The following is an 8,935-nucleotide window of genomic DNA, read 5'->3' on the forward strand; positions in this document are numbered from 1 at the left end:
TTCTCTTTCTGTTTTCTCATTGTTAGTGTATAGGAATGCAAGGGATTTTTCTGTTGATTTTATATCCTGCAACTTTAGTGTATTCATTGATTAGCTCTAGAATTTTCTGATAGAGTCTTTAGGGTTTTCTATGTAGGGCATCATGTCATCTGCAAACAGTGAAAGATTTACTTCTTTTTCAATCTGGATTCCTTTTATTTCTTTTTCTTCTCTGACTGCTGTGGCTAAAACTTCAAAAACTATGTTGAATAGGGCATCCTTGTCTTGTTCCTGACTTTAGGGGAAATGCTTTCAATTTTTCACCTTTGAGGATAATGTTTGCCATGGGTTTATCATCAGTTCAGTTCAGTTCAGTAGCTCAATTATGTCTGACTCTTTGTAAGCCCATGAATTGCAGCACACCAGGCCTCCCTGTCCATCACCAACTCCCGGAGTTCATTCAAACTCATGGGTTTATCATATATGGCTTTTATTATGTTGAGGTATGTTCCTTCTATGCCTGCTTTCTGGAGGATTTTTATCATAAATGGATGTTGAATTTTGTCAAAGGCTTTTTCTGCATCTATTGAGATAATTATATGGTTTTTATCTTTCAGTTTGTTAATGTGGTGTATCACATTGACTGATTTGCAAATATTTATTTCCTAGAGTTACATGGAGAAGAGAAGAGGGAGGAGGGAGATAGAGGTGACTAGGAGGAGAAGAGGGGGATTCAAAAGGGGAGAAAGCAATCTAGCCAGTAATCAGTTCCCTATTTGCTCTCCACAGTCTGGAACATTCAGAGAGGTTCACGGAGTTCCATAGAGAAAAGAAGAGGGAGGAAGGAGATAGAGGTGACCAGGAGGAGAGGAGGGGCTGTCAAAAGGACAGAGACCAATCTAGCCTGTGATCAGTTCCCTAAGTGTTCTCCACAGCCCAGAACACCCAAAGAGCTTCACAGAGTTAAATAGAGAAGAGAGGGGGGAGGGAGGAGATAGAGGTGACCTGGGAGAGAAAAAGGAGAGTCAAAAGGGAAGAGAGCAATCAAGCCAGTAATCACACTCCTAAGGAAAAATGGGGACTGAAGATTGGATTCTTAAAGGTACAGAATTGATAACAAATACCAAAAAGCAAAGATGAAAAATCTAGAGTAGAGGTTAGACTTCCAAAAATACAATATTAAAAAAATAAAACAAAATTGCAAAAGTTATAAAAAATATGAAATTTACTTTAAAAATAGGGTCCTTTTTTTGCAAGGTAACAGTAGGCTTTAAAAATGAAAATTAAAGGAGTAATAAAGTAGTTAAAATTTTTTTAAATATGTTAAATGATAATAGTAAAATATATCTAGGAGTTTCTCTGGAGCTGTTGAGGGCAGTGTGGGGTCAGTTCAGTTTCAGATAGTTCTTTGTTCCAGCTTATACTTCTTCTCAAGGTCTATAGTTCCCTTCCAATGTAGCCAGTGCTAACTATAGGATTTTAGTCTGTTGCACTTCTCACTTCCAAAGCCTCTTTGTTTATTTTGGCTTCCTCTGTTTGTAAGTCTCTTCAGTATCTAAAAAAGCGTCTGTCTATAATGCGGGAGACCTGGGTTCAATCCCTGTGTTGGGAAGATCCCCTGGAGAAGGAAATGGCAATCCACTCCAGTACTATTGCCTGGAAAATCCCATGGACAGAGGAGCCTGGTAGGCTACAGTCCATGGGGTTGCAGAGCCAGACACAACTGAGCGACTTCACTTTCACTTTCACTTTCAGTATCCAACTTCTGCCCTGACACAAGGGGGCGAAGGTGGTCATTTACTTTGGTTCACTTGTTCAATTGTGCTGCAGGGAGGGAGGAACACTGCAAACCAATATCACTGGCATATGTGGGGAATGCACACAGTGTCTGGGCCACACTGGATTTGCCACTGCTCACGGTGTGTGTTCTTTCCCAGTCTACACTGCTCAGGCTCCAGGTTGCTCTGCAGGGGAACTGTCTAAGGCGGGACCTAGGTTGTGTGCACATACCAGGTCTGTGCTGCTCAGGTTCAGGTTCTCAGGTACTCCACAAGGGCACAGACTCGGTTGGGCTTGCATTTTGTGCCCTTCCCAGGTCTGAGCAGCTTAGGTGACCAGGTGCTTGGAGAGCACACTCTCCCCAGGTGCAGTGTGTCTTATCACTTTCCCTGTCTGGGTCACTCAGTTTCCTGGGTGCACAGCAGGAGTGCCGTCTCAGGTGTGCCCTGTGTCTCCTCTGGGGAGCTGATCTCTGGCTGCGACCCTCCTGGCAGATGTCAACTGTCCAGGATCCTAGGAAGACTTGGTTAGCAACTAGGAGCCTGCTCGCAGTTTGGTAGAGGATGCTGTATCTGGGGCTGAGTTTGCCCCTTGCCTTCCGGCTCTGGCTGTCGCCCGCCTGCCTCTGGCAGGCAGCGGATGGGCCAGTCTTCTGCCGACTACCTCTCCTCTGGTATTCACTCAGTCCTTTGTTCTGTGAGTGGGCCAGCAGTACCTTGGGTTAGAGCTTTTCACAGGAAAAGTTCTCTCTCTCTCTTTTTCCTCTTTTTTTTTTTCCCTCTCTCTCTGGCTGGCTATCCCACAGTTTAGGTTGCTATCTCACATTAGCTCCCTCAGGATGTCCTCAGGACATTCAGGCCTGGTCCTTACCTTAAGCAATGCAACCATGCCTCCCTGTTCAGCCCCCGCTTGCTGGTGGCAGATGCAAGTGTCTGGGCTACTTCTCTGCTGGCAGTTGAAGTTAGGCACGTAATTTGTGGGTTTTATTTATTTATTTTTTCCTCCCAGTTATGTTGCCCTCTGAGATTCCAAAACTCCCACAGACCTGCTGGTGAGAGGATTTCCTGGTGTTTGGGAACTTCTCTTTTATGACTCCCTTCCCAGGATGGGTCTCCGTCCCCAACTCTTTTGTCTCTCTTTTTTCTTTTATATTCTATCCTACCTCTTTTTGAAGACAATGGGCTGCTTTCTGGGTGCCTGGTGTCCTCCGCCAGCATTCAGAAGTTGTCTTGTGGTATTTTTTCAGTGTTCAGATAATCTTTCGATTAATTTGTGGGAGAGAAAGTGGTCTCCCCGTCCTATTCCTCCACCATCTTCGACCTTCCCCCTCTCAGGGTTCTCATAAGGAGAAAAGAAGACAATGGATTTAAAGCACTTGGCACAGTGGATGGAAGATAGTGAATGTTCAATAACTATCAATATCATCATCATCATTATTATTACTTCTGTGTATATATTTACAATCCTCCTTTTGAAATACCATAAGACTGATAACTTGGTAGCCTTATGGCTCTCCACATATCAGGGATAAACATTTTTTTAAATCAAAATGTACTATATTTACTGATTCCTCTGTCTCTCTTCCATGGAAGAAAATACTGTTGGTAGAAACAAAATATCAGCCTAAACTTGTACAGATAGCCAAAATCTTGTAAGTCATTACAATGTGTTTTTGAGAGTTGCCACGTCACTGCTCTATAAAAAGCTTCCTGGAAAAAGTATTAACAGATGGCCTCTTACTCCCTGAGACTGTTAGTAGCACACCAGATGGCAATCCAAATGAGAAGATTCAACTTAAATTCTCCAATCTGAAGGAAATGTGACACTAGCTTTTTAATAGGTGTGCAGCATTAGAGGTAGCAAAGAAATGATCAGTTAAGATAAAAACTCATTTTCTCTCCTCATTTCAGCATGGAATACAATCTTCCTTGACTCACCAGTTTGCCAGGTCATTCTGATAAAATGCTGGAAATGGTTTGCCCAACACAAACAGAAAGTTTATTTGAAAAGACTGACAGATTTATGAGGTGTAAGGCTAGTCTACAGAATGAAAATACAAGGCAGTGCCTCAGGGACAAGTGCTCTGTGCTGCGACACTCCTTCTTCTCCAGGACCAGTCATTAGTCTGCAACATTTTGCTCTTATTGTTAGAAATATTAGGCCCCAGCTCAAATGTCAAGCTTTCGACAGGGAGGTAATAACTGTTCTAAGATACTCATCATTTTTCCAGATGGCCAGCTCACCTACTGATGAATAAAAGCTTGGGCTGGTGGTTCCCTTCTCAGGCATTGCTACTAGACCAATTCTCCCAGGTGCCCTTGTATGTCAAAATAACCTTGCCCCTTTAGGGTTCAGAAAAGGCCAAGGGAGTCTTCATGTGGGCTTAGAAAGGAATCTTTCTACCCTCATAGTTTACAAGAGTCAATGAAGGTGTTTTTGGATATCAAAGAATACCCAAACATCAGCATTTCAGGAGGCTATGCAACCCCCAAAGTTGGCACTCAACTATTTCATTTTGCAGGCCCCTTGGATCTTCAAATATGGAAGCCAGTGGGGCACACTATGCAGATGGATTTTTGGCAAAGTAGCTGGAAATATGGTCTGCAGTACAAACACACCATATTAAAACAGGCATATATATGCTCTGAATCAGTCATCTGGGGAAAATGGTAGATCACAGCCTCCCTGACCACACAGGCTGCTGTCCTCTCCTGTCCCAAGTACAACTCTACTGCAGGGCTGAGGTAGACACAAAGGAAACATGAAGGCCACAAACCACATCACATTGTCAGGAGCTCCTTCCAGTTTTCTTGTAAGCACCTAGGACAGCTAGAGGCAATGAACACAAGGGATGGGCTCCATCCTCAGCTCTCATGAACCTTCCATACCTGTGATCTTGAAGCTAAGACTGTGGGCATCCTTTAGTTGGAGGACACACATGGCTCCAGGGTTCCAGGAAACAGGAAATTTCTAAAGAAAGAATGAATCCATCAAGGGGACCGATCAGCCTAGAAAATCAAGTTCAATGCAGATTGTCATGTATATCCAGCACCATTTGAAGGACAGAGCTCCTGTATCTGAGCTTGGTAAAGAGATGGTCATTGCTCAAGATAGGAACAGAGCAGCATGGTCCCTCAGTGCTGGAATAAAATGCCCACCCCAAGCCACCCACCTCTCCAAGCAATATTTGGCATGATGATTCTGCTCCTCAGGTCTCTGGATACCAAGAAGGAGACACAAAAACACAGTTACTATAAAGAGGGAAATATCGTTATAGGTTCTTTGACTTCTTGCTGATATTTCAGCTTGCATGAGTCTATCCTCACTTCTGGCACCCTGATATGACACAGCTTCAGACTGAGAACTAGACTGCAGAAGCTGGAGGCTACATCTAGGGTTCACATCCTTTTAGGAGAGGTCTTTAGGAGTTCAAGGAAGTCCATAAAGTTACATGTATAAATGTGTGCACAGGTGCATATGAGCATGTAGTGATATAAAGTTAAAAAAAATTCTTTCAGATTCCCAAAGTGGCCCATGACTCAAGAAAGGGTCAAAACCACTTCTTGAGACATCCCTGGGGATCCAGTGGTTATGAATCCATGCTTCCACTGCAAGGGCATGGGTTCAATCCCTGGTCAGGGAACTAACATCCTACATGGCACCCAGTGTGGCCAGAGTGTTAAAAAAAAAAAACCCAAAACTGATTTAAAAAACACATCTGTAGCTTCCCAGTTGATGAACACATGTAGCTGCTGGGAAGATGGCTTGCCCAGAGAGCATATAGAAGGTCCATGCCACACTCTACACCAATAAGACCCTATGCATCTCTTTCATTTGGCTATTTCTGAGTTAGGCCCTTTATAAGAAACCAGTAATAGTAAGCTTTTAAAAAATCACTTCTCTATAATGGGGTGACCCAACCAAGAAGCTGCTTTTGAGGAACCCCACCACCACTAGCCATCTGCCTAGATGGCACGTAGGTATCTAGACAGCATGAGTACATGCTAAGTTGCTTCAGTCATGTCTGACTCTCTGCAACCCTATGGACTGTAGCCTGCCAGACTCCTCTGTCCATGAGATTCTCGAGGCGAGAGGACTGGATTGGGTTGCCATTTCCTCCTTCAAGGGATCTTCCCCAGACAGCATCACTGCCTCCCCCTAAACTGCAACAACACAATGCCTAACCCATACCAGGCGGGACCATGTCTTTTAGTCCTAAAGACTGTCAGAAAAGATTCTATCACTTCTCTCAGTTACAATCAAAAAAAAAAAAAACAATTGTCCTCAAAGTAAATGGTAATTCTATTATTTACTACCAAGCCTCACTCCACAGAAAGTTTGTCTTTTCTATACTGCTGGGTCTTAGCACAATGGACTCATCTTCCAGGAATTATAAAAGAGGTCTACTGGAAGAGTAGCTTTTCTTAATCCAAAAAGGTCTGGGTGTTCTTCACCATGTGATGTATCTGAGCTCAAAAAGAGGTAATCTTTTTGCAGTAATCTTTTTTGCAGTAATCTCCTAACAATTAAATGAATCTGTGATGACCAGTGAACAGCAGAGGACAATGTATGAACTTGCAAACCACACACATTTCCTCTCAGACAAAGAAAGCATTTATAGAAAGTCAAATATACTGATAATAACATCACATATTTATCATAGTGGTGGATGCAGGCAAAATCCCACAGAGAATGCCTTCCTCTTGGCTTGGGCCTTGGCTGCCAGCCAAGATTCACAGACTGTAAACAATGAAAACCTTTCCATGAAGAAAGTCCAGAGTGGAACTCACTCGGGGTCCACAACTTTCTGAGGAAGTGCTCAAGCCATAAGTCAAAGTAACATTTTCATCAGCCCAAGGTGGCAGGCAGGATAAATGACCTGGCCATGAATGCACACGTTGAGAGGGAACTGTGACAGGGGCCCTCAGGAAATACCTGAAAATTCTGACTCCCATCTCCGTGGGCTGCACTGGAGATGAAGGCCCCATTGAACGTGCTACCCCACCGTGGGAAGTGGAGCTCCTCTGAGCCTGTCTAACTCCAGTCAAACACAACAGCTTCATTGTTGACTTTCTATAGAAATAAGGTTCTGGTTTCACGAGCAGCCTAATTCAGGGAATGTGATGCCTGGCCTTGTGTGTTATACGAAGCTAAGAAGGTTGAAGATGGCCCTAAGTTAGGTCATAGGCCCTGAAGCCTAGTCATGCCCTGGTCCAGAAGGTCACAGTTCTGTGATCGCTGCCACTCCACGCAAGCAGATGTCTACAGATTTTCCACTCTAGTTTTCCAAGGTGTTGACATTTCCCTGCTTTTGAAGATGTAAATTTGTGATGTGTGAAATGAAAAGTCCAGTACTTGTTCCTTTGAAAACATAAAAGAAAAAAGTCACTTAAAAAAATTCTTTCCCCTTGAGGTCACTGGGTTGATTCTACCCGAGGCTGGTTGTTACCAAATTTCATTACTCAGACAATTTCTAAATATCAAGGTTTCAGTGCATTGAGAGAGGAAGGGAGAAAGGGGGGTTGAGAGGAGGCTAAGGGAAAGATAAGGGCACCAGAAGTCTCAGCAGCTGGGCCAGTTGGGGTCCAGACTCCAAAGAAGGAGTCCATTATTGCTAGGGGGCCAGAACAATGGTCTCAAGTCCATGTGGAGCCTGTGGGAATGAAACCTCCTCATTCTTTTTTCCAGGAGGATGTGCTTAGCATAAAGGAGGAGATGTGGTCCTCTCCTCCTGCCCAGTGAATCACAGTCACTCTCTGCACAAGAGTGTTTTCACGATCCTGGTCTCCCACTGGGGACAAGTAGAAAGTCAGAGGTGATGATGAATACTTATGACTCCCAGAAGACTTGCCATCACAGAATCAGGGTCCAAAGATGACTATAACACATAGAGTCATAGAGTCCCCAGAAAAAAGAGGTGTCACTGGGAAATTTAATGGGCATTTTTGAATCCTTAATTGGAGCTTTTCTGTGGGCAGGGATGGGTAGAGAGGGGCCAAACCATGTGAATCTGCAGATGCTGGATCCTGGGCTAGCCTCCTTTCCATTTACCAACCTCCCAGTGCCTCCATCAGAGTTCCAAATGCCAACATATTCTGGAACAGTCATTGAAAACACATAAAATATATATACCCCTAAATGCCAAGTCCTACTGAATATGTCAAGTGCCTGGCACAGTACAGAGGAGTCAGCACATGGTAGACATTATTATGGCCACACAGTTGTTTGAAACTGTTCCAACCATCTTCAACTGGACAGAGTTTCCTGAGAGAAGATACTTCTTTCTATCTCCCTGCTGTACAGAGCACAGTTCAGGAAAAATAGAGTCCATGTAGGCAGCATCCAGTATATGTTTTTCGATGAAAGAATAAATGAAAGCATGGAAGGAAAGGAAGGAAGGGAGAGAGGGAAGAAGGAGGGAAGGAAGGAAGAAAAAGAAAAAGCACTGCGTAGTTATTGCATGAAAAAGAGAACTTTCTTTCATCCTGCACATCAAATCAATACTGCTGATTTTACTCCCCAACATCTTTAAACCCATTCCTCCACTTCCTCTATTGCCACTGCCACCATCTTGTCATCCACTCCAGCCTCACCACTTCACGTCTGATGACCGGTCTTCCTTCCATCTGTCTCAACTCCCCTTCCAATTACGCTCCACTCCGTAGTCTAAAGGATCTATGTAAAATTCATATCAATCACCATGTCGACCTCCTTCTTAGAATATTTCAAAGGATGAGCTGCACTTGGAACAAAGACCAATTCTTTACCATGGTGTGGCCAACTCAGTATATGCTGAGAAGACCAGCATGGCCACAGTCGTGGCACTCTTAAAAGCAGAGCACACGAGAGGCTAATTCAGCTTCCGAGGAAAAATATTCACTCCAGGGGAAGGCAGCTAGGCAGCAGCTGCTGAAGAAAGCCCGTGGCTGAGACCAAGAAGACTCAGAAATTAGAGAGAAGAAATTGTGGGCTTTAATTTCTTTGGAGTTAAGAATTCTAAGCTTTGGACTTCACTCAAGAACTTTAAGACTACCCATTTACTAATCAACAATTGCCACGTTGATAAGAAGTCCTTAGTGTCTCTTCATTAAAGCGAGTTCTCAAAGATAACTTCTGATCCTGGTCTGAGTCATTGAATGAATTTATTTTACAATTGCTGATCCATAATGGATTCCAA

This window comes from Oryx dammah, unplaced genomic scaffold, assembly GCF_014754425.2.
Source record: "Oryx dammah isolate SB20612 unplaced genomic scaffold, SCBI_Odam_1.1 HiC_scaffold_23, whole genome shotgun sequence".
In the NCBI taxonomy this organism is placed as follows: domain Eukaryota; kingdom Metazoa; phylum Chordata; class Mammalia; order Artiodactyla; family Bovidae; genus Oryx; species Oryx dammah.